The sequence below is a fragment of the Cricetulus griseus genome, chromosome 4, assembly GCF_003668045.3.
Source record: "Cricetulus griseus strain 17A/GY chromosome 4, alternate assembly CriGri-PICRH-1.0, whole genome shotgun sequence".
NCBI lineage: Eukaryota > Metazoa > Chordata > Mammalia > Rodentia > Cricetidae > Cricetulus > Cricetulus griseus.
The window spans coordinates 47,785,953-47,811,281 of NC_048597.1; the positions used below are offsets into that span (position 1 = coordinate 47,785,953).

Here is a 25,329-nt window from a genome sequence, read left to right on the forward strand (position 1 = left end):
GTCAGATTCTCTGGAAATGGAGTTACTGGTGATTGTGAGCTGTGCACCATGCAGCTAGAAACTGAACTTGGTTCTCTGGAAGAGCAGCAAGTACTCTTAACCACTGAATGACCTTTCTAGAACCCTTATTTAAAGCATGAATGGACCTCAGAGACTCACATCTAGGGCTTGTTTCTTGGGAGGTTACAGAACCCTGAGAGGAAACTTACTGGAAGGAAATAAGTTAGGATATTGAGGACATATCCTTGAAGAGGGTATCATGACCCTAGAACTCCTCTTTCTTGCTCTTTTTGTTTATACTAGAATTCTTCCTTTTATTTCTTCCCCTATTTCTGGGTACCTGAGTGTACTTACAATCTAAACTCCATGATTCTTATATTTGCTCAGTCACATAATTTAGCCAACCAGATACTTTACCTCAGATATTTGTTGTAGCAACAATAAGTTGACTGCTACAACAAATATATAGTCAGAAAGCCAAATTTTCAGATTTATAGAAATACAACTGAAGTTATGAAATACATAAGATGTTTGGTGACAAATATTCATACATCATTTATCTTTCAACTTTCTAATTCATTTTATTCTGTCAGCCTCATTCCCATAATCATTGTTTACACTGGAATTCCTTCTTATATTTTTTATATTTCTGCTTATTTGACTATACTTATCATCTAAACTCCATGAATGCTTACACATGTATAATATCCCTCATAATCTGACCAAGCAGACAAACACATAAATAACATAAATAGATGAACTTTTAAATACCTTATTTTCCAAATCAGATCAAATCACATTCAGATTTGAGGTAATCTATATTGATTTAGGAAGTTAAAAGTTATAATCTTACTCTATTTTTAGCTGATAGATAGTATTTTGTATAAAGTGAATAGAACTTAGCTCTACAGACATACAGTAATAATGCTAAAGAACTTCATGAATGTAGGTATCCTGAGACAATATTTGGACTACTGACAATAATAGGCTCTGCAGAACATTTGAATTTGGATCCAGGGCATCCACTTGCTACCTATGCATTACTGTTTACTCTCTACTATGATGTGAGCTGTTGTATGGACTACTTATGAGCTACAGGTTACAGTAGAAAAAAACAAGTATCTGAAAGATCTACCTTCAAAACAAGGTGTGCTCCAAACTTGTGACTGTTTATGCTTTAACATTATGCTGCTGGATTACTGTGGGCTGGAAGCTTTAATATTCTCATTCAGTTTATGGGTGATTGAGGATACAGTGCATTTGTTTCCAAGTTAAAAACAAAAAACAAAAACAAGCTTGATAGCTTCTTGGATTCAGAACAGCCACCAGGTAAACAGGAAGAGCTCAGTTAATAGCTTCCCGGTCAATAGAAACAGCCTGTTACAAAGATGAAACTGAAGGGGGCTTATGGGAGTAGTTACATTTATCAAAAATTAGTTCCAAACAATTTTCTCTGTTCAGTTACACAGCTGGGCAGTCTGTGTTAGTGACATTCATTTGAATTTACTTTGCTTGAACTTGACTCAAATTACTCTAATTTTTAAAAGGTGTGTGTGTGTGTGTGTGTGTGTGTGTGTGTGTTACCTTCATGTATGTCTGTGCATCACTTCTTGTATGCCTGGTGCCCGGTGCCCACAGAGACCAGAGGAAAGCATTGGATTCCTTGGAACTGGAGTTGGAGTTTCAGATACTGAAGTTATCTGGGTGCAGGAAGTTAAACCCAAGTCCTCTGGAAAACACACACACACACACACACACACACACACACACACACACACAAAAAAAAAAAAAAAAAAAAAAAAAAAAAAAAAAAAAAAAACCAAAAAAAAACCAGCCAGTGCTCTTAACTGCTGAGCTCTCTCTCCAGCTCCAAGAGTGACTTAAGAAAAAAGCTTTAACAAAGGAGCTAAGATGGTGCTGCAGAAACAGTAGCGCTGACCTAGTGAGAGCATGGAGACCCTAGTCAGAAAGCGGGGGAAACAGCATTGGACCAAACCAAGCCCTCTGAATGTGGGTGCCAGCTAGGAGGCCAAGACAGTCTATGGGTCCTCTAACAGTGGAGCCAGTCTTTAACCCTAGAGCACAAATGGACTTTGGGAGCCCATTCCCCATGGAGGGATACTATTACAGCCCAGACACATCAAAGATGGCCTAGGCCCTCCCCCAAATGACATGATGGACTTTGAAGGTCCCCATGGAGGGCCTCACTATCCATGGGGATGAGTTGGGGGATGGGTTGGGGGGTTGGTGGGGAACTTGGGAGGATGGAAGGACGAGGGAATGGGGGGGATGGATATGTAAATATGAGTAGTAATTAAAGAATTTAAATAAATAAATAAGTAAAAAGAAAAAAAAAGCTTTACAAGTGAAGTCTGCGAAAGCACACAAAAAGTTACAAACAGTAACTTCCATGAAGCTCTCCAGTTTTTCTATTTACTAATACCTATCTGCAGAAAACAAAGCCAAAACCAAACAAACAAACAAACAAAAAAAAAACCCTTAAACTGATTTTCATATCTCAGTAATTCTTATTATCTACTAATTGTTTGGGGGCCTAGCCAAAAGCCAAAAATATATTAAATATGTCAAATTTGTATAGTGTTGTAAATTTGTAGTTTATTACTACCATGGATTTATAATGTGGTTAATTTTTAAAGTAGTACCTGCCGCTGATCCTATCAAATAATGGGACACTGGCCAGCATTTCCTTTCCAACTCTACCATGTCCGTGGCCTGGAGAACATTTTGGGATTCCCAGGACACATGAAATGTAACCTTATTGCTATCTCCCAGAAAGTTCTTCGGCTTGTTCATTTATTAAACCAACATCACTGAACATGAGAGCCTGAGCGTACCTTGCTGAACAAAGTGTAAGGGTCCCTGCCCCCCATTGAACAGCTAATGCAGCAGGATTTGAATAAAACTGGCTTTCATGGACTTCTCAGAACTGACTGGAACATATGGTGGGCCTGCCTAGGATTCTCATCCAAGTTCAATAAATGACGAAACAGCTGATCCAAGATCCAGGTTAGAACCTATTTTCCTGGAGTGTGGGGACCCTGGGATTGCCTGGAGGTTGGGAAGCTTGTTTTATGATAGGCCTCTATGTGGAGGATGCAGAACAGTTTCCTGTTCTTTGTTCCTCATGCTGTTTTAGTTAAGTGGATCTTGCTGTGAGGTTGCTCATCCCACATGAAATGAAGAGCAACAAAACAGCAAAACCAGGAGCAAAAGAAACATTCTATTTCTTGTTAGTTCTCTCTGTGAATATGAGAATCCCACAAAATTTTGTCTTTACCATCCATGATTTTAGAAACCACTGTTTTTGGCTGTAGCCTGGTCCAATTCTGCTCAGTCTGTGAGACTTGGAAAACTACCAAGAGATCTGAGAAGGAATCACAGTGACCTAGAACAATTTCTTTCTTCAGTCTCTGCCCTAAAGCTGATCTTTGGCTGTAGGCCTCTGGTACATGGTACACTTGCCAGGAGTTTCTATATAAAAATGAAGTAGAGCTTTGGTCTAGACTCCTCCAATGATAATTCTAAGTTAAATTTGTAGACCATCTTATTCTGTATATTGATACAAGAGATTTCTTTTTAAAATTTTACTATTTGGCACAGCAGATTGTCAAAGGATTGAGATTTTAAAGTGATTTAAATTGTCTTTTTGAAACACCTGAGAGTTATATAAACTCTAAGGCAAAAGTATCCTTTTGTTCTGAATATCTTGCATTCATTTAAGCACCGATCTCTAGTAAATATGAAAATCGACATATTGAGAAAGATTAGCAACAGCTTGAGACAAAATTGTGAGCAATTTTGCTCCATGGATGATAATGAAATGATAAAGATGACTAACAGCTGATCAATCTCCATGACTGTCTACAAAGATGCAGGGGTGTGTCAGCCATGACCCAAGTAACTTCTGAAGAAGTAGGATAATCTAGGGAAGCCTCATAACCAGTGTTGCTGGCAAGAAGATTTTGACACACTGGGAATATGAGGACACTGGAAAGAATTTGTAAAGGGTGGTAACGTCCATGTTTCACATATATAGTATAACCATTGCCCTGATCCACAACTTGACGTATGCTTGTTGCAGACATTTAAATTGCAGATGAACTAACAGCATTATCACTTCTCAACTGAAACTCTGCGTGCCCCCAAGGCCCACAGCACCACTCAGCTGTTGCCCACAACAGGCAGTCAAAGCTTTCTGTTGGATGGGGCTTTACAAAGAGGTTTTATGCTTGTTTGCTTGCGTGTGTGTGTGTGTGTGTGTGTGTGTGTGTGTGTGTGTGTGTGTGTGTGTGTGTGTTGTTTTATTCCCCTACGCCCAGGAGCAAGTGACACTAAGTACCCCAAGTCTCTCCACTGCTCAGTCCTTCCTCTATAAGTGTCTCCTCTTTCGGGGTTTGGAAGGTAGCTGTTTCTATGACTGTGCAAGAAATCAGCCTGTAATGGCCTTCTGTGGAAGCAGGAACAGTGCTCCTGTGGCCAACCAATTATACCACAGGCTAGACAGGACAACTCATATCCGCTCTGGTAGAAATCCAGGATGCAGCATGATAAATCTTTATAATGACTTCTGATTGTTGGACAGAAGGAAAAGTGACCCCCTAACCCTACCCCAATTTTCTTTTTCATTAGCCCCCTGATACTATCTTCTGAATAACATTAAAAGTAAGCAGCCTATAAATATTCCACAAGCTCCCAATACTAAAAGCTGATAAAGTTTATTGTACTTATAAAATAAATAGAAGGGAATGCTTTCACTTTCCTCTTTACAGGTCTGTGGGGAGATCCTAGGTATAATTTATTGCTTCAATTTTAAAAATGTAGTCTCCCTTCAAGCATGCGTGCACGCTCTCTCTCTCTGTGTCTGTCTCTCTCTGTGTCTCTGTCTGTCTGTCTGTCTGTCTGTCTGTCTATCTGTCTGTCTGTCTCACACACACACACTCTCTCTCTCTGGTATCTTATGTTCCAGGCAAAAGTATATGTGAATATGCTCCCTTAGACATTGTCAAGACTTCTGCTTCAGACTCTAATTTTCATTGTACTCCTTTAATGAGATCTTCAAAGGTAATTCTCTCAAGTTGTCCATTGTCCCCTCTATTTCTTTTCCTATTTCCCCAGTACCCCTTTACTGAACATAGTAACCATTCTTTCACTGTGTATAAGCTTCGTCCTATTCTGCTTTTGTTCCGCAGTACTTGTCAATGCAGCTATCCGCTTATAAACATATAAAGTAGACATTGGGCTACAACTGCATATGTAAACTCACCTCTAGGAGTGCACATTACAGACTTTGCCATTATTGAGTGTTGAAGCTGCTTTTGAGTGCTTGATGTACAGGATCTGAATGTCAAATACTCCCTGAATGCAGAGATAGAAAGGGGAGGCCAAGGTAACTTCTGGGCCTATATATGATCTTTTTTATTATCTTACGCTGTTTATAGATTCTGGAAAACCAAGGCTTTGTTGGAGATAAAAATGGCAAGGACATCATCATCCTTGGGCATCATCCTGTGGGCATCATCTGGTGTGATATCTCTTTCATTCACACTACTCATGGTTCCCCTCTTTTTGAGGTGCTGTCTCTTGAAAGCAAGTTTGGACTTGAATTACCATCTTATTTTTTGGAATCAATATGCATGTAAACACTTCCTTTGGTTAATACACCCTGCATACTATAAGGCAGAGGCAGTAGTAGCATGTTTGTTTCAGGATGAGATAGGACAATAGCATTGAGTTCCTTCATCACCAGAGTGGCCAATTAAAAAAAAATACAATCCAGGAATTCTACTTAAAGATTATAGAAGGTTAGCCTTACCAAGAGTGACATAAAGTGTAGGCATGTCTTTAGCAAGGCCTGCTACAAGAAGGTTATTTACACTCACACATAGAAGGGCATGTTACAAAAGGATATATACTGGTTTAGACCATTAAGAAAGCACCTTGTTCACACATGGAGGGCCCTAGGAAAGGGAAATAGTTAAGAACTCCTGGGTAAATGGGGAGGGTGAGTAGTGGGGAGGGGATAGAGGATGGGAGCATGAGGGGGAGGGATCCAGAGGGCGAGCAATGAAAGAAATAGAGGGGAACATTATGAGGTTAGGGAGAAACCAGGAGTTAGGGAAATTCCCAGGAATCCACAAGGATGACCCCCAGCTAAGACTCCCAGGTAGAGGGGAGAGTATTCTGAACTGGCCTTCTCCTATAATCAGATTAGTGCTTACCTAATTGTCAGCACAGAACCTACATCCAGTACTGATGGAAACAGATGCAGTGACCCACAGCCAAGCACTGTGCTGAGCTCCTGGAGCTTAGGTGAAGAAAGGGAGAAGAGAGCATATAAACAAGGGGTGGGGGAAGGTCAAGACCATGGTTGGGAAAACCACAGAAACAGCTGACCCCAGTTAGTGGGAACTCATGGACTATGGACTGACAGCTGGAGTTCCTGCATGGAAACTAATTAAATCCTCTGAATGTGGGTGACAGTTATATGGCTTGATCTGTTGGGGTGGCCCTGGCAGTGGGAACAGGACTTACTCTAGGTGCATGAACTGGCTTTTTGGAGCCCATTCCCTATGGTGGGATACCTTGCTCAGCCTTGATGGGGAGTGGGGGAAAGGGACTTGGTCCTGCCAGACCTTACTCTCTTTGAGGAATAGATGGGACGGTGGGATAGGGGGGTGTGGGGTGGAGAAGGGGAGGCAAGGGGAACTGGGACTAGTATGTAAGATGAAAAAAAATTTAAAAAGAAAGCACCTTGTTAATTATTATTTAAATACCAATACCAGATATTTATTGGGGCTGACTATAGTACAGGAGTTCAGATATATTAAAGTATTGTTTATCCCTTAAGTTTTATAATAAAACTGAAAAAAATTTGTCTCAGTTTAGAAAAGAAAAAAATTATATTCAAACAGGTGAAGTAAGATCTAGAAGTGGGTATCCACTTTTAGGCATACAACATTACAAGGACATCTGTTCAACTATGTTCATAGCAGCATTATTTGTAATAGCCAGAACTTGGATGAGACCTAGATGCCCTTCAACTGAAGAATGAATAAAGAAAATGTGGTATATTTGCACAATAGAGTACTACTCAGCGGTGGCGGGTGGTGGAGACACAGGACAATGGAATCTTAAAATTCTCAGGCAAATGGATGGAAATTAAAAAAAAAAATCCCGAGTGAGGTAACCCAGTCACAAAAAGACAAGCATGATATGTACTCACTCATATATGGATATTAGACATAGAACAAAGGATTACCAGCCTACAATCCACACCTCCAGAGAAGCTAGGAAGCAAGGAGGACCCTAAGAGAGACATACAGAGAAAGGGAAAGGGATAAGATCTCCTGAATAAATTGGGAGCATGGGAGGAGAGGAGAAGGAATTCAAAGAAAGAGAAGGGGAGAGGATGATATGAGGGAGAAGGAAGATTGAGTCAGGGGAAAAATACAGGAGATCAAGATAAGAGATACCGTAATAGAGGGAGCCATTATACATCTAAAGAGAAATCTGGCACTAGGGAAATGTCCAGAGATCTACAAGGATGACCCCAAAGAACAATCCATGCAATAGTGGAGAGGCTACCTTAAATGCCCTTCCCCTATAATGAGATTGATGACTACCTTATATGCCATCCTAGAGCCTTCATCCAGTAGCTGGATGGAAGCAGAAGCAGATACCCACAGCTGAACTGGAATCCAGTTGAAGAGAGGGAGGAGTGATGAGCAAAGGGGTCAAGACCAGGCTGGAATAACCCACAGAAACAGCTGATCTGAACAAGGGGGAGCTCATGGACCCCAAACTGACAGCTGGGAAACCAGCATAGGACAGACCCACTGAATGTGGGTGTCAGTTAGGAGGCCTGGGCAGTCTATGGGGCCTCTGGCAGTGGATCAGTATTTATCTCTACTACATGAATGGACTTTGGGAGTCCGTTCCACACAGAAGGACACTCTCTCAGCCTACACACACAGGGGAGAGCCTAGGCCTTGCTCCAAATGATGTGACAGACTTTGAAGATCTCCATGGAAGGCCTCACCCTTCCTGGGCAGCAGGAAGGGGATGGGATGGGGGGTAGATTGAGGGCAGGGAAGGAGGGGAGGGAGAGGGAACAGGGGTTGACATGTAAAACAAGATTGTTTCTAATTTAAATTTTAAAATCATATTTAAAAAAAAAGAGCTACAATTGTGGGATTTAAAGCCTATGTCTTCTGTCGTTCTTTAACCAAGTGTAATTTTGAAAGATCTGAGTTAGTGAGGTTCCAATGGTTAGCACTCTGAACTCCGGAAGATCTGACTCACAATGCAGTCATGTCTATGATTTTTTTAAAAAGATATATGGAACTTCAAAGTTGTTTGCTTTTTGTCTTTTGATATTTTTTACAGTTAAAAAACCTACGTAATACCTAGACACATTTGATCTTTCATTTAAAAGGTACTACAGAGGATGGGGACATGGCTCAGTGACCAAAGTATTTTTCATGCTAAGTGCTGTGATCTGGATTCAGATCTCTAGCCCTTACATAAAAAGGTGGGTGCAGCTTCACACTTCTGTTGAAAGACCCCCAAAGAGGTACTTTCGTAGAAGGAGACCCGCACCCAGGAATCAGCGAGACCACAGGCTTGGATGAAAACCGCAAGAGGTTTTATTAGAGACGCGGTACCCGGGGGCGACTTAGCTTCTGTGTGGCTAAGCGCGCTGAGCCAAGGGAAAGGGGTCCTTATATAGGGAAAAAGGCGCAAGTTAGAAGCAGGGATTCTATTGGATAATTCAAATGAGGCATTGTACAGAGCTATTCCCATTGGTCAATGTAAATGAGGCGCTATACAGGGTTATTCAAATGAGGCACAGTACAGAGTTATTCAAATGAGGTGAAACACAGAGTCTTTCAAATGAGGCGAAATACAGAATCATTTCTATTGGATGGTTCAAATGAGACACAGAGCCATTCCAGATCAGCATATTCTCAAGGTCTGGTGTCTGGTACAACAGACTCAATTCCCCCCCCTCCGCGTCCAGATGGCTGACCTTGGGGGCGGAGACCTTGGGACGGAGTGTTTCTCATCGGGCGGGGGCTCAGGGGCAGGGCTCCAGGCCGGCTCACTTGGTGTTCGTTCTCGTGCCGGCCCACCTGGTGCTCGCCCTCGTGCCGGCCCACCTGGTGCTCGTTCTCGGGCCGGCCCACCTGGTGCTCGTTCTCCGGCCGGGCGTGCGGCGGGTGGTGGGGGAAGGCCGCCGGGGGTGGGGATCAGGGAAGCCGCCGACAGGAGGAAGAGGAGACAAACTTGAGAAAGAAAGGGCTAAGGGGCAGGGGTCTTTCACTGTAATCCCAGTTGCAGAGAAATGGAGACAAGAGGATCCCACAACTCTTGCTTGATCAGTTTAGCCAAATTGATGAGCTCCAGGTTCGATGGAAGATCATCTTTTTTAAAATAATAAGATGGAGAATGATAGAATAAGATACCTAATGTCACCTCTGGCTTCCACACACCAGTGTAGACATGCACATACACCTCCCTCACACCTGCACAAACACAAACACATACATATGTATACACCACACACATATACATTAGAAATGTATGTTCAAAAAAGGGGTGAAATAGACAGGGAATATTCACAACTAAACATATTATATATGGACTTATTATTATCCTGAAAAATTATATTTCTAAAACAAACATTTTCCCCATAGCTTTGGAGGCAAAAAAAAAAAAAACCTTATAGCCAACATCAAAGCATTTCACTCTCTGTTCAGTATTATTTTCATAGGTTGTCCCAAGTTTACTTAAAAAAATACTCTATAAACTTTTGGTCTTAATAGGTTTATGAGAACATCAAACTAAATGGAGAGAAACGCAAAGTGATTCCTCTAAAATCAGGAACAAGACAAGGCTGTTCACTCTCTCCATATCTCTTCAATATTGTACTTAAAGTTCTAGCTAGAGCAATAAGACAAGAAAAGGCAATCAAAGGGATACAAATTGGAAAGGAAGAAGTCAAACTTTCACTATTTGCAGATGATATGATAGTCAAAGTAACCTGAAAAACTCTACTAGGGAACTCCTACAGCTGATAAACATAGAAGAGAGCAGCATACCATATCAGAGAGAGCCATTATAGGTCCGGGCAGAGATCTGGCACTAGGGAGATTTCCAGATATCTACAAGTATGACATGAACTGACAATCTAGGCAATGTTGGAGAGGATAGCCTAAATGCCCTTCCCCTGTGATGAGACTGATGACTACTTTTTTATGCCATCCTAGAGCCCTCACCCAGTGGCTGATGGAAGCAGAGGCAGATACCCACAGATATACACTGAACTGAACTCTGGAACCTAGTTGCAGAGAGGGAGGAATGAAGATCAAAGGGGCTGGTACCAGGCTGGTGAAACCCACAGAAACAGCTGGCCTGTACAAGGGGGAGCACATCGATCCCAGACTGCTGTCTGGGAGGCCAGCACAGGACTGATCCAGACCCCTGAACATGGATGTCAATGAGGAGGCCTCTGCACTCTAAGGTGCCCCTGGTAGTGGATTAGTATTTTTCCCTGATGTAAGAAGGGATTTTGGGAGCCCATCCCACGTCTAGGCCTGGATACATGGGGGAGGGCCTAGGCCCGGCCCAGGATGATGTGGACTTTGGTGAGCCCCCATTGAGGGCCCTACCCAGCCTGGGGAGTAGAGGGTGGATGGGATGGGGTACAGGTAGAAGGTTGGGAGGGAGGGTTGAGGAGGAGGGGAGGGAGAGGGAGGAGGGATTGACATGTGAAGCAAGCTTGTTCCTAATTTGAACTAAAAAAAATTACAAAAAAAAAGTTTGTGAGGAGTGCAAAAGCAACAGTTTTTGATAAATTACCAAACTTCTAGGTACACACTCAAGTCTATTTCTGTTTCTACCACACAGCATCAGACAAATTGGTCTCCTGTCCATTTCTGTTTTTTTATTTTCATTTGAAATATCTCCATTCTTGCTAATCAGTAACCTTTGTATTAGTCCATATTCTCCAGAGGAGAAACAACAGACTTAGAAGAATAAAAGATTTATTAGAGAAGTTGATTTGGATGATTATGGAGGCTAAGAATTCCCCCCAAAGATCGCATCTGCAGCACAGAGGCCATGGGATGCCAGTACAAGGCTGGAATCTCAGAACAAGGCAAACTGATGATGTCACTCAGGCCAAGACCAGAAGTCTGAAGATCCAGGAGTGCCTGGTGTAAGTCATCACTTTTGGAAACTCACAGACACAACCTGAGATGTTGTATCTGTCTTCTAGGCATTCCTTAATCTACTTAAACTGATACCTGAAAGGAAACATCATTGTGTCTCTGCTTCATATATTTTGTACTGTTTTCTACACTCTGCATACAGAACCATCTTGTTCTATTGTCAATAGACTTTCATAGCAGTAATAAACATCTTAAAGTAAAAACTAGGTGAGTTCCCTTCTCATAGAAGTGTTTGACTAATTCCATCATGTTGGGACAGGTTTAGTTCTAAAGCCAGATTTTGAAAAGTGACTTTAAATAATAGATTCAGATATACAGGAAAATTAATAAGATAGAAGAGAGAATTCCTACAAAGCCTGTACCCAGTCTCTGCTATTAACATTGCATGCCATTAGTATGCTGAACATTTGTCACAATTAACTAGCAGATACTGATATATGGTTATTAGATGAAATCCACCGTAATTTACCTGTCCTCAGATCTTACTAAATGTCTTTTTCAAAAGTCCCATGATCTCTTCCGTAATACCACATCAGCCCTCATGATTCTCAAGGCTCCTGTTGACTGTGACTATTTCTCTTGTTTTTGATCACCTTAATGGGCCTGAAAATTGGACATGTGTTTGACTGGATTCTCCATTACTGGAATTTTGGGTTTTCTTGGTTAGACAGAATTTATGAATCTTCAAGAGAAAGCGCTAAGCCAAAGAATGTCATTTTAATCACATCATATCAAAGGTATCCATAGGAACAAAATCAACCATTGGTGATCCTCACCTTACCTAGAGCAGTGTTTTCAGATTTGTCTGTCATCAGCTCCTTCCCCTGCTTCCTGTTCAGCCTGTGCTATTTTGAAGAAAGTCACCAGGACTCATACCTAGATAGTAAGGATTAATAATAGTCCCCCTCATTGAGGACAGAGGAGCAACATAAATAACTAGGGATTGTTCTGAAAATAATGTTGCTTATTTTGTGCCATTTATCCAAATGTTTGTTGGCATAAGAATAGAATTACAGATATTTGGTTATTTGTGTTATAGTTTCAAACTGCCTTAGTTTTGCCCTCAAGAGATTGCTTTACTCTTGGATGTTGGTCTTTGGCTTGGTTATGGAGTTTTTGTTTTGATACAACTTATTGGTAGAGGAATTTCCTTTTTTTCTTTTTATTTATTTTTATATATTTGAATTACAAACAAGATTGAATTACATGACGATCCCAGTTCCCTTCTCCCTCCCTTCCTCCTCTACCAACCCCCAATTAAAATCCTACCTGTCATATGTCCTTTCTTCTAATCTACACCTGACTCAAAATTTCTGCTGCCTCATGACCTTGGCATCCTTCCTTTTCTTCCCTTCTCACTCTCGTAGCTTCCTCCCCCTTCTTCCCATGTTCTCAATTTGCTCAGGGGATGGTGACCCTTTTCCCTTCTCCAGGGGACAAAGTTGGTCTCTTTTATTGGGTTACCTCGCTCAGAATGGTTTCTTTGAGTTCCATCCATTTTCCTGCAAATTTCAAGATTCCATTATTTTTTCTGCTGAGTAGTACTCCATTGTGTAAATGTACCACATTTTCTCTATCCATTCTTCGGTTGAGGGGCATGTAGGCTGCTTCCAGTTTCTGGCTATTACAAATAATGCTGCTATGAACATGGTTGGTTACTTTTATTTAATTGATTTTATTGGATTTTTTAAAAATATCACTTCCTTAGTCTCTGGTACTGTAGGATAGATAATCTCAAACTTATGGTGTATATTTTGTGCCTCAGGACAAGAAAACCTTTTCTCCAAATAGCCCTTGTGTTTCTTATTAGCAAATGGTACTGGGGTCTGATGTGAGTGCTGTCACTTATTGCTACTAGGATGCTGTTGTTTCTAGACTCTGTTTGCTGACATGTCAAAGAAGTACAAACACATATATACTCACAAGCATGCTCATATCAATAAATGTTTCTATCTGTGAAGATCTATGTCTTTATTAAGCTGCAGAGATCTCATACCAATGTATGTGATTCTGATTTATTACTATGTGAATCAATCTTGCTTCCTCCTTCTGTGTATCTGTAAATTCACACTCCAATAGTAAAACACCTGGTGCCTTCCAACTGCCATCTGCTTTATATATATAATAATCCAGACACCATGATCACAGGACTTTGTGTAATTCCTTTGCCTTTAGTCATGAAGCCTTCACATCAATTACCTTTTAATTCTCTTAGAATTTTTAAAACATAATGTTATTTTCAGTGATATGTAAGAATTCATAAATTAATAGAGCAATATGGTGTTTCAATGCATGTATATATTGTGTCATGTTTTGGCCAGATTAAACCAACTATCACTGCACACACTCACCTTTCCCTTATTGTAAACCTTTTAAAATCCTTTCTTCTTGCTTTTCCTAAAGTACCATATATGAGCCCTGTCTCTGTTTCTGAGCACTGCTCTCCCCGAAGTCCTTTAGGAGGGTCCTTGCACACTTGTAATCCAGAGAAGTGCTCCTGTCATAGTCAGCCTTCCTTTATGGGATACTACAATTTTTTTCTGAATAGTTTTGAGAATTTCAAAATAGACACTCTATGTTCTAAAGGTACATAAGTTTTGAGAAAATACATAATGTTTGGCATATAGATAATTTAATTGTTGTAAACCTCTTTGCTTTACCCAGTCAATTTTTCCCCTTCAATCAAATGCCTATTAATCAACAGTGTTTTTCCTGACTCTTCTTTTTGCCTTTCCTACAATGATATGTGTGGAATTGTGAAGTATGCAATATTGTCAAACTGGCTGCCTTCAGTTAGCCATATGCATTTAAGGTTCTGTCATATTTTGATATCTTCATATATCACTTGCTTTTATTGCTGTATAATATTCCATTGTACTGTAGTTTTCTATTTTGTTAATTCATCACTTGAAAGGCACCTTGCTTACTCCTGTTCTTTGGAATTTAGGAATAAAGTTGAAATATACACCTGTGTGAATATAAGTTATCAAATCAGTTGAGAAAGATGTAGGAATGTAATTTCTGGATCTTATGGTAAGACTAACTTTGTGAAAAACTATCAGGTCATATTCCAAAGAGGCTTGATGCCCCTCCAGCAATGGCTCAGACTTCTTGCCCTAAAACCTTTGTAGTGTTGTTTCATGTTTGGAGTTTATTCAAATTAGTTAATAAGGCTGCCTCTTTATTGTTTAACTTTATAATTCTCATGTGATAAATGATGTCGAGCTTCTTTTCATATGCATGTTTTCTGTCTCTTCATCATCATTGAAGAAATGTTTGCTTGGGTATTTTGTGAATTTCAGTTGTTTACTTATTGTTATGTATTACAATTCATCTTTATATTTTGGATACAAAGCCTATGCAAGTTTTGTATTTTATGAGTATTTATCCAAGTCTGTCTTCTTTTAGATGAATTCTCTTAATAATGTCTTTTATAAAGCAGATTTAAATTCCAGGTGTGTGTGTGTGTGTGTGTGTGTGCGTGCGCGCGCGCGCGCACACACACACACACACACATGTGCCACATCATATTTGTGGTAGTCAGAGGACAAGTTGTGGGAGTCAGTTTTCTTCTTCTATCATCTAAGTACCAGGCTTCGAATTCAGGTTGTCAGGTTTGGTAGCAAGTGCTTTTACTCACTGAGCCGTCTCAATTGTCCATGTTTTCGTTACCGAATCTTGGCTTTGGTACTTAACTCGAAGTTCATTATTAAGCTCAATGTCTCTTAGATTTTTCTCTTGTATTTTGCAAAAATTCTTGACTTGTGTATTTTATATCGAATATATGGTTCATGTGGAATTTTTCTGAAAAGTGTACATTGTATGTCTTGATAATGCTTAGGCAAATAGACATCCAGTGTTGAGTACTATTTGTTGAAAAGGCTACAAAGTACGTGTTCTGCATTGAAGTGATTTCCTGTTACTGTTGGGAATCAATTAAATATTTAGCAAAATAGGTTCTCTTTATCTGGGCTCCCTCTTAGATTCCACTGATGTCTGTCCTTTCAACAATTCTCAGAACTTGATCATCATATTTTTATCTTAAATCCTGAGGTTGGATAGTATTGGTCTTCCGACTTGGCTCTTTTTCTACTTTATATTGACTATTCAGGGTCTTTTGCTTTTCCACATGTAATGCTTTTAATATGTCTCCCCCAATTTTTTTTGTTGGAAATGTAATCACAATGTAGGAGTGTTGGGAGATCAGGCACAACAGGTGATATTTAGGTTGTAAGTACCTACTATCTTAAATCTATTAAATCCATTAGAAAAAGAACTTACAAGAGTTTGTTAGCTCTCTTATGTACTTGTCCTTCTGCCTATTGCCATGTGACAGTGGAGTAAGAGGCCCCCTACTAGTTTCTGCTCTCTCTACCTTAAATCAAGGAAACAAATGTTTTAATTCCTTACAAATAATCTAGTCTTATATATCCTGTTATGCCAACACACAGTGGACTAAGTCACCACATAAACATATGTACATGGATAGCTACAAAATAGCTTGCAGAAAATTTAATTTGGATTATGTTGGATGGATGTGTGAACAGGGAAGAATATGTGTCTTATCAATATTGTCTTTTAAGCTGTAAACATCCAATCTTCTTCCCAACTTTAGCTTTCCATTGGTTTCTTTCATCAGAATTCTATAGTCGTCTACATGTGCCCATGCATTTATTTTAAAAGATTTATACTTTTAAAGTTGCAAAATTTTCTTGTGTGTGTGTGTGTGTGTGTGTGTGTGTGTGTGTGTGTGTGTGTGATGTATGTGTGTTGGCACATGTGTGGGCCCAAATGTGTCTGCATGCATATAATGGATGAAGATTGACACTGGGTGTCTTCACCCTGTATATTGAGACAGGGTTTCTCACCACAGAATTCAGCTAATCTGACTGGCTAGTTGGTTCTGGGGAATCCCTTGTCTATACCTCTTCAGCTTGCTCTGGGATTGTAGCCACTACCTCCCTGCATTTACGTGGGCAACATGGATCTGAACTCTGGTCCTCACACTTGCATTAATAACTATTTTACCTGCTAAGCCAGCCACTCACCACCACATTGCATCTTTTTTTTTTTGGTCTATTTTAAGTGGTGTTGTGTTGTTAATTTTAAGTTAAAATTGTATGTAATGGTTTATTTTCATTTTCATTTACTTCAAAATGGTTTTATTTTCTTTTCATTTGAGATTTCTCCTTTGGCTTGTGTCATTTTTATCTGTTGCCAAACCTACAAACATTTTGGGATTTTTCAACAATCTTTCTGTCACTGATTCCTGTGTTGATTCAGTTTGGGTCAGAAAACATAGTTTGTATAGTTGCTATTGCTTTAAACATGTCAGGGTGTGTCTTGAGGGCCAGGACATGGTCTGTCATGACCGATTTCCCGTGCCATCTTAAGAACCATGTTTGTTCTGCAGCTGGATAGGGACTTCCATAAATGTCAGTGATAGCAAGTTGACTGATGGTGTTGTTTGAGTGAACTCTATCCTTACTGATTTTCTGCCTGCTTGATCTAACAATGACTGTAAAAACAGTGTTAACTCTCTGGCTGGAACAGTGGATCTGTCTTCTTTTCCTTGCTCCATCAGGGTTTTCCTCACGTATTTTGACACTCAGGTGCTTACTCTTAATGCCTGTTATGTCTTCTGGGAGAGCTGACCTTTCATTGTTGTAATATCAGCAATAACTTTCCTTTACCCTATGCTCTTTTTGTCTAAAATTAATACAGCTCCTCTCATTTCCTTATATTTTTCTGAACAATTGTGTTTAAGACTTCTTTGTGTGTGTGTGTGTGTGTGTGTGTGTGTGTGTGTTTTAACTTAGAGTAAGTTTGTAATAGAGAATATGTAGTTGAAGCTAATTTTTGTTGTCTGTTTTTCACACTCTCTGTCCATTTATAAATTTAGGTTGACACCTGGTATATTTGTACAGTCTATCCTTTGTATTCTTATTAGCTTCTTTTGATTTCTTTCTCTATGGTTTTCCTTCTCTGAGTATAATTTAATGTTTTATATGACTTATTTCTTTACTCTGAACATAGAAACTACACAAATCATATTTTAGTATTTGCCTTTAAGTTTGGAATATACATTTACAAGATTCTAAATACGCCTTTAAACACCACCATGATGCTTCACAAGTAAACTTTTCAAGGTGTGTTATCAATTCTTCTAACCTTTACAAAATTTGCTTCTCTATTCATTTCATGCACTTTAGTCACTCTGTATGTTGTTGTTACTGGTACTTTTAAGAGTCATCAATTTGATTAACCAAGAACAAGAAAAAGCAAACCTTTAGTATACCTTTATTTCTTTTCTGGTTCTCTTCTCTATGTAGGTCTGGGTTTCTGACCTATACCATTCTTTTTTTCCCAGCAAAACTTCTTGTAACATTTTATTTTAATTGTTTGTGGCTCTAGGAATCAAACCAGAGTACTTACACACACGAGTCAAGTGCTCACAACACTAGAGCTTTAGCCTGGCCACTCCTAACAATTTATATAGTGCTGCTTTACTACCATGAATTCTCGCCCTTTTTTTGACTGATAATGCCATCATTGTCTGTACTTTCTATACTTCCATGGGGTAGTGAATTTCAGGTTTGTCATCCATTCATTTTTAGAACTTTAATACATTCCATTCTCTTATTGCTTGCATGGTCTCAAATTAGATGTCTTTAGCAATCTTTGAAATTATATTTTTGCTTTGTAAGATGTTCTTACACCATTGGCTTTCAAAATATTCTTCTTTGATTTCCTGCAATAATATCTGTCTGTAATTTTCAATATGTGTATTTTATGGTTAATTTGAGCTTCCTAGATCTTTAGTTTGTTGTGTATCTGTATTTTTAAAGTACATTAAGTCATTAATTCAAATTAATTTCCATTTTTGATATTCTAGTTAAGCATGTTTACACCTTTGGAAACTACTCAATGTTTCTTGAACATTCTGTTCTTTTTCTATAAAATTATTTTGGTTTATAAACTTCTGTTTAGCATATCTTTCAACTCGTTTATTTTGTCCTCAGCTGTGCAGTCTACTAACAATCCCATCAGACTCTATTTCCTTCACAGTGGCTTGTTGGTTTGTTTTTTACTATCTTCAGACTTTGCATCTTTCTTCTGGTATACCAGCGTGTTCTTGCATGGTGTCTATACTTTTTAATTAAAAGCCTCAGTATACAAATTAGTCACACATGTTTTAAGTTGCTTGTCTGAAATTTCCAGTTCCTGGTGGTATCTGATTCTGGTTGTGATGCTTTACTCTACTGACTGTTTTTTAACTTGCCCTTTTGTGTTTTGTGCATTTTCTCTTTGTTTGTTTTGCTTTGTTTTTCCAGACAGAGTTTCCCTGTGTACCCTTGGCTGTCCTAGAATTTGCTCTATAGACCAAGCTGGGCCTTGAACTCAGAGATCTCTGTACTTCTGCCTCCCAAGTGCTGGGATTAAAGGCCTGTAACACCACTCCCCCAGCCCCAGTTTGTATGGTTTTGTTTTTTATTATTCTCTCATATATTACATCCTGACCATAGTTTCTCCTCCCCATCTCTTTCAGTACCTCTCCCTTACTTCCCCCCTCCCCCAGACCATTCCTCTTCTGTTTACCTACAGAAGAGAGCAGGCTTCCTAGGGATATCAAACAAACATGACATAACAAATTACAATAAGACTGGGCACATATCCTCATATCAAGCCTGAACAAAGCAACACAGAGGGAGGAAAAAGATCCCCAAAGCAGGCAAAGGAGTCAGAAACATCCCAACTCCCACAAAACACCAAGCTACACAACCTTAACATATATGCAGAGGACTAAGGTCAGATCTATACAGGCTCCCTGATTGATAGTTCAGTCTCTGTGATCCCCTGTGAGCCCTGGTTAGTTGATTCTGTGGGATGTGGGGGTTTTTGTTTTGCTTTTGTAAGTCAGACAAAATGCATTGGGAAATTTTTCTGTGATCATGTTTTCCTTGCAACATCTTTTTTTTTTTTTTTTGATAGGCCTGTTTCAAAAAGAATCTATTTTCAGTCTTCAGTCTTTTCTTTGTTGTAAAACTGGAAATAACAGCATCTCAACTCTTTTTCAGGGATACTTCTAAAACACCATCAAGGTGTCTAATGTCAGCAAGTGTTTACTGAAATACAATTTTAAAGTAATATGCAATTATGTTCATGTTTTTACAACTTCAAACACCATATAAGCACAAAGATTAAGAAGTGAAAATAACTCATCAGCCACAGTTTTCCCTTCAAACTGTTGTTTTGGTTTTTAAAATAAGATTCTAATAAGTTCTACAGCATTATATGCACACTTTTCTGACTTCTTTCTCTTTCAATTGACAACTGTCTGTTATATATTTATTAATTATCAGTGCTGCTCCAGATGCTTGGAGTATGGCAGTGGACAAAACAAAGGTGCTGACTTGGTAGATCCTATAGATAAAGATAATAAACACGAGTAAGTGAATATATAATGCAAAACAGAAAGTTACACTGTTAACGAAAAATTTAAGGCTAGAGAGGTCAAGAAAGACTTTTTTCTTTATACTTTCATTCTTAAATTTCTTGTCAATTACTAAGGTATTATACATCAGTTTATTCTTGTGCATTTAATATTCTTAAATATTATTGAGTATAGCTTAATACTATTGAAATAATTACTAGACATTATTAAACTATTATGGTTCACTTATTCATCAGCCTACTGTGTGTCAGACACTCTTCTATATGCTGAAGAATGAGAGATAGTGCTACATGCTTGGGAGTATTGTTAGACATCAATCAACATTCAGATAATCTCAGAAGGAAGTCACCTGATAATTGGTCTATTATACAATGCTCAGGTATTGATGTCAGTCATTCTTTCATTATAGCCTTCTGTTATTTAATCCTATGTGAATTTCAGTTCCCTCTCTAAAGATTATCTGTTCTTTCCTTCCCAAAGTAGAAACCAAAAAGAAGATATTGCAATGTGTCCATAGAGTATTAGAGCAGCCATGTAATTAGATTGTTTGTAGTCTAGCGAAGATAACAAATATTTACTCCACCAAAGGACAAACACATTCCACCTGAACACTGCCCTTTGTTGCAGAAATGAATATGATTTATTTTATATAATCTGCACTTATTGTTTTTCTTGCAGATAGCTTTGCCTAGAGTTTTCTTGAGAACAGGACTCTTTATTTTTTAAATTAATTTTTATTTAAATTAAAAATAATCTTATTTTACATACCAATCACAGTTCCCTCTTCCTCCCTTCTTCCCATGCCCCCCACCAACCTCCCATCCCACTCCCACCCACCCCTCAGGGGAGGGTGAGGCCTCCCATGGGGGAACATGAAAGACTGTCACATCATTTGGGGCAGAACTTAGCCCTCCTCCCGTGTATATAGGCTGAGAGAGAATTCCTCCCTAGGGAATGGGCTCCCAAAGCCCATTCATGCACCAGGAATAAATACTGGTTCCACTGCCAGAGGCCCCATAGCCTGTCCAGGCCTACCAACTGACACCCACGTTCAGAGGGCCTGTTTCCGTCTTATGCTGGTTCCCCAGCTATCAGACTGGGATCCATGAGTTTCTTCTTGCTCAGATCAGATGTTGCTATGGGTTTCTCTAGCATCATCTTGACCAATTTGCTCATCACTTCTCCCTCTCTACAAGTGGATTCTAGGAGTTCGGCTCAGTGCTTAGCTGTGATCTATGATGACATTTAAGGTAATTATCGGTCTCATTATAGTGGAAGAGTATTTAAGGTGGCCTCTCCATTATTGCTTAGATTCTTAGTTGGGGTCATCCTTGCCAGGTTTCTTGTTAAACTCATAATGGCTCCCTCTATTAAGGTATCTCTTTCCTTGCTCTCCTCTATTTTTCCCCCAACTGGATATTCCTGGTCCCTCATGTCCTCCTCTCCCCTCCTCTTCTCCCCTTCTCTTTCTCCTAACACCCTCGCCCCTCCCACCATGCTGCCAATTTGCTCAGGAGATCTTGTCTCTTTCCCCTTCTTCTGGGGACCATGTATGTCTCTCTTAGGTTCCTCCTTGTTTCCTAGCTTCTCCGGCAGTGTGGATTGTAGGCTGGTAATCCTTTGTTATATGTCTAAAATCCATGTATGAGTGAGTACATACCATGTTTGTCTTTTTGTGACTGGGTTACTTCACTCAGGATGGTTTCTTCTGGTTCTATCCATTTGCCTTGGAATTTCAAGATTTCATTGTTTTGTTTTGTTTTCTGCTGAGTAGTACTCCATTTTCTTTATCTATCCTTTGGTTGAGAGACATCTAGGTTGCTTCCTGGGAGAACAGGACTCTTGAAAGAAACCTTAGCCTCACATACAAGATGAGATTGAACAAGTTTTCTAAAGGGATTGATTAATTTAGTCAGAACAGATGTAACATTAAGTGATGAGGGAGGAAAGCTCACCCCCATCTAAAATAAAATAATATGACATAGAGGAAAAAATACTAACTAAGCAAAATAATACTCTACTACTTCTAAAATCCTACTGTAAGGTATTTTGAATAAGAACAACATACAACTTTTAAAAGCAATATTGGGAAATGTTTTACAAAATGAATGAATAGTTGATAATGACACTAAATATTCTCTAGTCTAAAAGTGATAAAGTTGGAGCCTAGACAAAAGACACAGAAGGCATTTTACCAAGGAAAGTTACACAAAGTAAATAATAGAATCAAAGAATTTGTATTATGATTAGCCACTATGGAAATGAAAATTTAAACCATGAGATATAAGTACATATCTATCAGAATGTACATACATACATACATACATACATACATACATACATAATTTGTGAGTGTAATGAGACTAAATATGTACAAGAATTTGGAAATCACAGATCACTAACTAATTACCAGTAGAAATGCAAAACCATACAGTCACTCAATTTTGAAGTTCCTTAAAAATACTGTGTAATTACCATGTGACCCAGAAATTACACCCCTAGGCATTCATCCCAGAGAAATAAAAATGTTTAGATAAAACCTTAATACTACTGATTATTGGAGCTTTTGTTCATACCAGTCCAAACTATAAACAATCCAGATAGTGAATGATAAACACTCTTCAGGCTTTATGCCACAAAACACCTCTCAACAATAGGAAGGAATGGAAATATTTTGTACTTAACTCCATCGTTGTCAATATCCTGACACCATTATGGAATCAACTCTCTTTTTCTCTAGTCTTCTAAAATGTTAAGTATACCCAATTTTATAATGTCAGTGTCTTATATCTTATGTTCTAAATTCTCAATTGAAATATGCTTGTCTTGAGCAGACACATGGAGTTTCAAGTGACATAGAGCACTGAGTTCTTAGGATTTATTCAAGGCATTCTTTAGCACCTTATAAGGATTTCTCTCTCTTTCAGTAGCCCTTTTTGGTTTCTCAGTCCAAGTGATCTGCAATCACAACAGCTTACACTCAGCTCCTTGAACTTCTTCACAGTTCCACAGCACCTGACTCCTTGAAATTCTTTTTCTTGTCTTCTGTGATGCACTAATGTTTTGATTCTTCTGTTTCATTTAACACCTGTTTTCTACTGCTAAATGTAAATGTTAAATTATTTTATCTGAAGCTGGGGAGAAGGCTTAATTGGTAAATTCCTTACCATCTAAGCATGAAGACCCAAGTTATATCACCTGAAACCAGGTAAAAAGCTGGGCATGGCAGTGATGACCTATAACTTCAGTGCTGGGTCAGAGAAAGGACAGAACTATCCCTGGGGCTTGCTAGGCAGCTAGTTAGGCAATCAATGAGCTCTAGAGTCAGTGAGTGATAGAGGAAGATACCCAGAATTGACCCCTGCCCTGCATACATATGTACATGCACCACACACATACATGTGTACACAACAACACAAACACATCACATATCTTAAATACAGAAACACATGTTTTATAAGCCATTTTCTTTTCTCCACTTGCATTAAGCTATTTCTGACCCTTAAAAATAGTTCTTAATTTTTTTTAGCTGGCTAAATTTGATGAGCAATGCTATCTTAATTTGTCTGAGGCTGTTCCAAGCAATTCTCCAAGTAGAACACATTATCTTTTCTTATCTATTTCCTGAATATTGTCCTTGTTTTGTATTCCCTATGCTTTATGAGGACCCACCAATACCAGTAATGTAGACTACTTTGTATAAGCAGTCTTGAGAATAATCAAGAAAACTTTGAAATTTGCCCAAGGAAGTTACCCACTCTTCTTCAGTAGCTTCATCTCTTACTTCCATGCATTATGTTGGTGCATCTGTTTGGTCTTTGCCACAACAGCTGTACGAAAGCAGGGATGACAGCACTTTGGGTCAGCTGATGAGAGCTTTTACTCTCTGACTTGTGGCTGCTATACTTCTGTTATTGCCTGAAGACTCCACTTAAGCATTCTGACACGACTATATGGGACAACCTTTGACTGGTAAGAATAAGAGACCGAGACCTTAGCTATAAATCCAACCCATTTGAGCCTTCAAATGGGTATTTCTGAAATCTGTTCTGCAGGGAGTCTCCAGTAGGATTGTATTGACCCTCAGTTTCATCAGCCATAATTCCCTGAACTACACATCCTTGAACTGGCATTTCCAGTCTCTTCTTTCAGTATTCTCATAATCCAGTAAAGATTTCTTCTAAAAACATACTACATGATTCTAAACACTTTTTTCAGACTCCTGTTTCTAAAGGGAAGACAACACTCAATATCAATGCCTGAAATGCAAGGGTAAGTTACTTGAATTTCATCCATGGGAGATAAAAAGTCACTGAACATTTAATAGCTCTGATTTAGCAGGGTCAATGTATTTCAGGATTTAAGGTAAACTGAATAGTGACTTTTACTGGGTCAGGGATAGTGAAGAGGACTAAAAGCTGGGGACTGTACTAGGGCATTGTAAATGACCTCAGATGATATGTTATTTTGTACATTTGGATGGTCAACAACATACTCATATGACTGTATGTCTGGGTGTTAGCGGTTAAGTTGAGTTTCCACATCCAGATTCACTTGTCAGATGTATCTTGAAATGTTACCTTATTTGGGAATAGGGTCATTGATAATGTACTTATTTAAAGGGACACCATATTGGAGCAGAGTTAGCCCCTGTTCTCCTGGAAAGAAAATGGATGTGGATTTCCACAGGGTGATCACCCTGTGAAGATGAAAAGCAGAGCTGAGAGGAGCCTTACTACCAATATATTACAACCTTGGTTTTCAGCTTTTAAAATCCTAAATGTGAAGACAATAAAGTTCTATATTTAAGCCATCCAGTCTATGATTGTCTGCTATGATAACCCCATGAAGCTAACATACTAAAATGAATAATTAGAAATCATTAATACAATTAAAGAAGCCAAGAAGGTACATCTACTGAGGTAAAGAGGAAAGTGGAAACAGGCAATGCTTCAAGATTTTGGCATGTTTGGCTCATTGAAAGAGATATATAAGAGACATGGGTGCAAATTGGAATTTTCGTGTGATGGGGTGAGAAACATGGTCCCCATTAATTGAGTTGGAAAGCAGGGCATTACGTGAAAAGGACAGAGCTCATTTTCTGCATGTAACTAATGAATCTGTACTTGAAAAGCATGCTGTCTCCAAAGCCTTAGGTGCAGAGAGGAACCAATTAGGCAAATTGAGTGAAATTCAGATAAGGAATTTATGAGAATGGAAGATGGGCTTTGAGAAAAGATGAAAGGGAAGAAATGTACTTAGTTAGACTAAGTGATGATTAGGTGGAATTTGACGATAAGGGGTACACGTTTTAAAGAGGAAGTATCAAATAAGCAGCAAAGTGATACAAAGAAAGATGCAAGCACTGTGCCAATTTTATTTTTATAAACAGGAAAATATATTAGTAATACACCCTTGATAAAACATTTCTAACAAGCTAACAAATGCAGAAGTCACAAAATGAATAAGTTAGATTACAAATGTTTTAAAGTTTGAAACAATTTTTTTTTTTTTTTGGTTTTTAGAGACAGGGTTTCTCTGTGTAGCTTTGGAGCCTATCCTGGCACTCACTCTGGACACCATGCTGGCCTCAAACTCACAGAGATCTTCCTGCCTCTGCCT

General features: G+C 38.9%; 1 long non-coding RNA gene across 2 annotated transcripts; it reads left to right on the forward strand.

Annotated features, from left to right (window-relative positions):
* Positions 1-10,484: 10,484 nt before the first annotated feature.
* Positions 10,485-24,520, forward strand: LOC107978428. 2 transcript variants are annotated; one of them, XR_003484849.2, is made up of 4 exons: positions 10,485-10,543; positions 11,020-11,239; positions 23,926-23,979; positions 24,330-24,520. It is a non-coding gene; the product is annotated as an uncharacterized LOC107978428 (long non-coding RNA). The 2 variants fall into 2 exon arrangements; XR_003484848.2 differs by lacking the exon at positions 10,485-10,543 and having other exon boundaries at positions 10,784-11,239.
* The last annotated feature ends 809 nt before the right edge of the window (positions 24,521-25,329 follow it).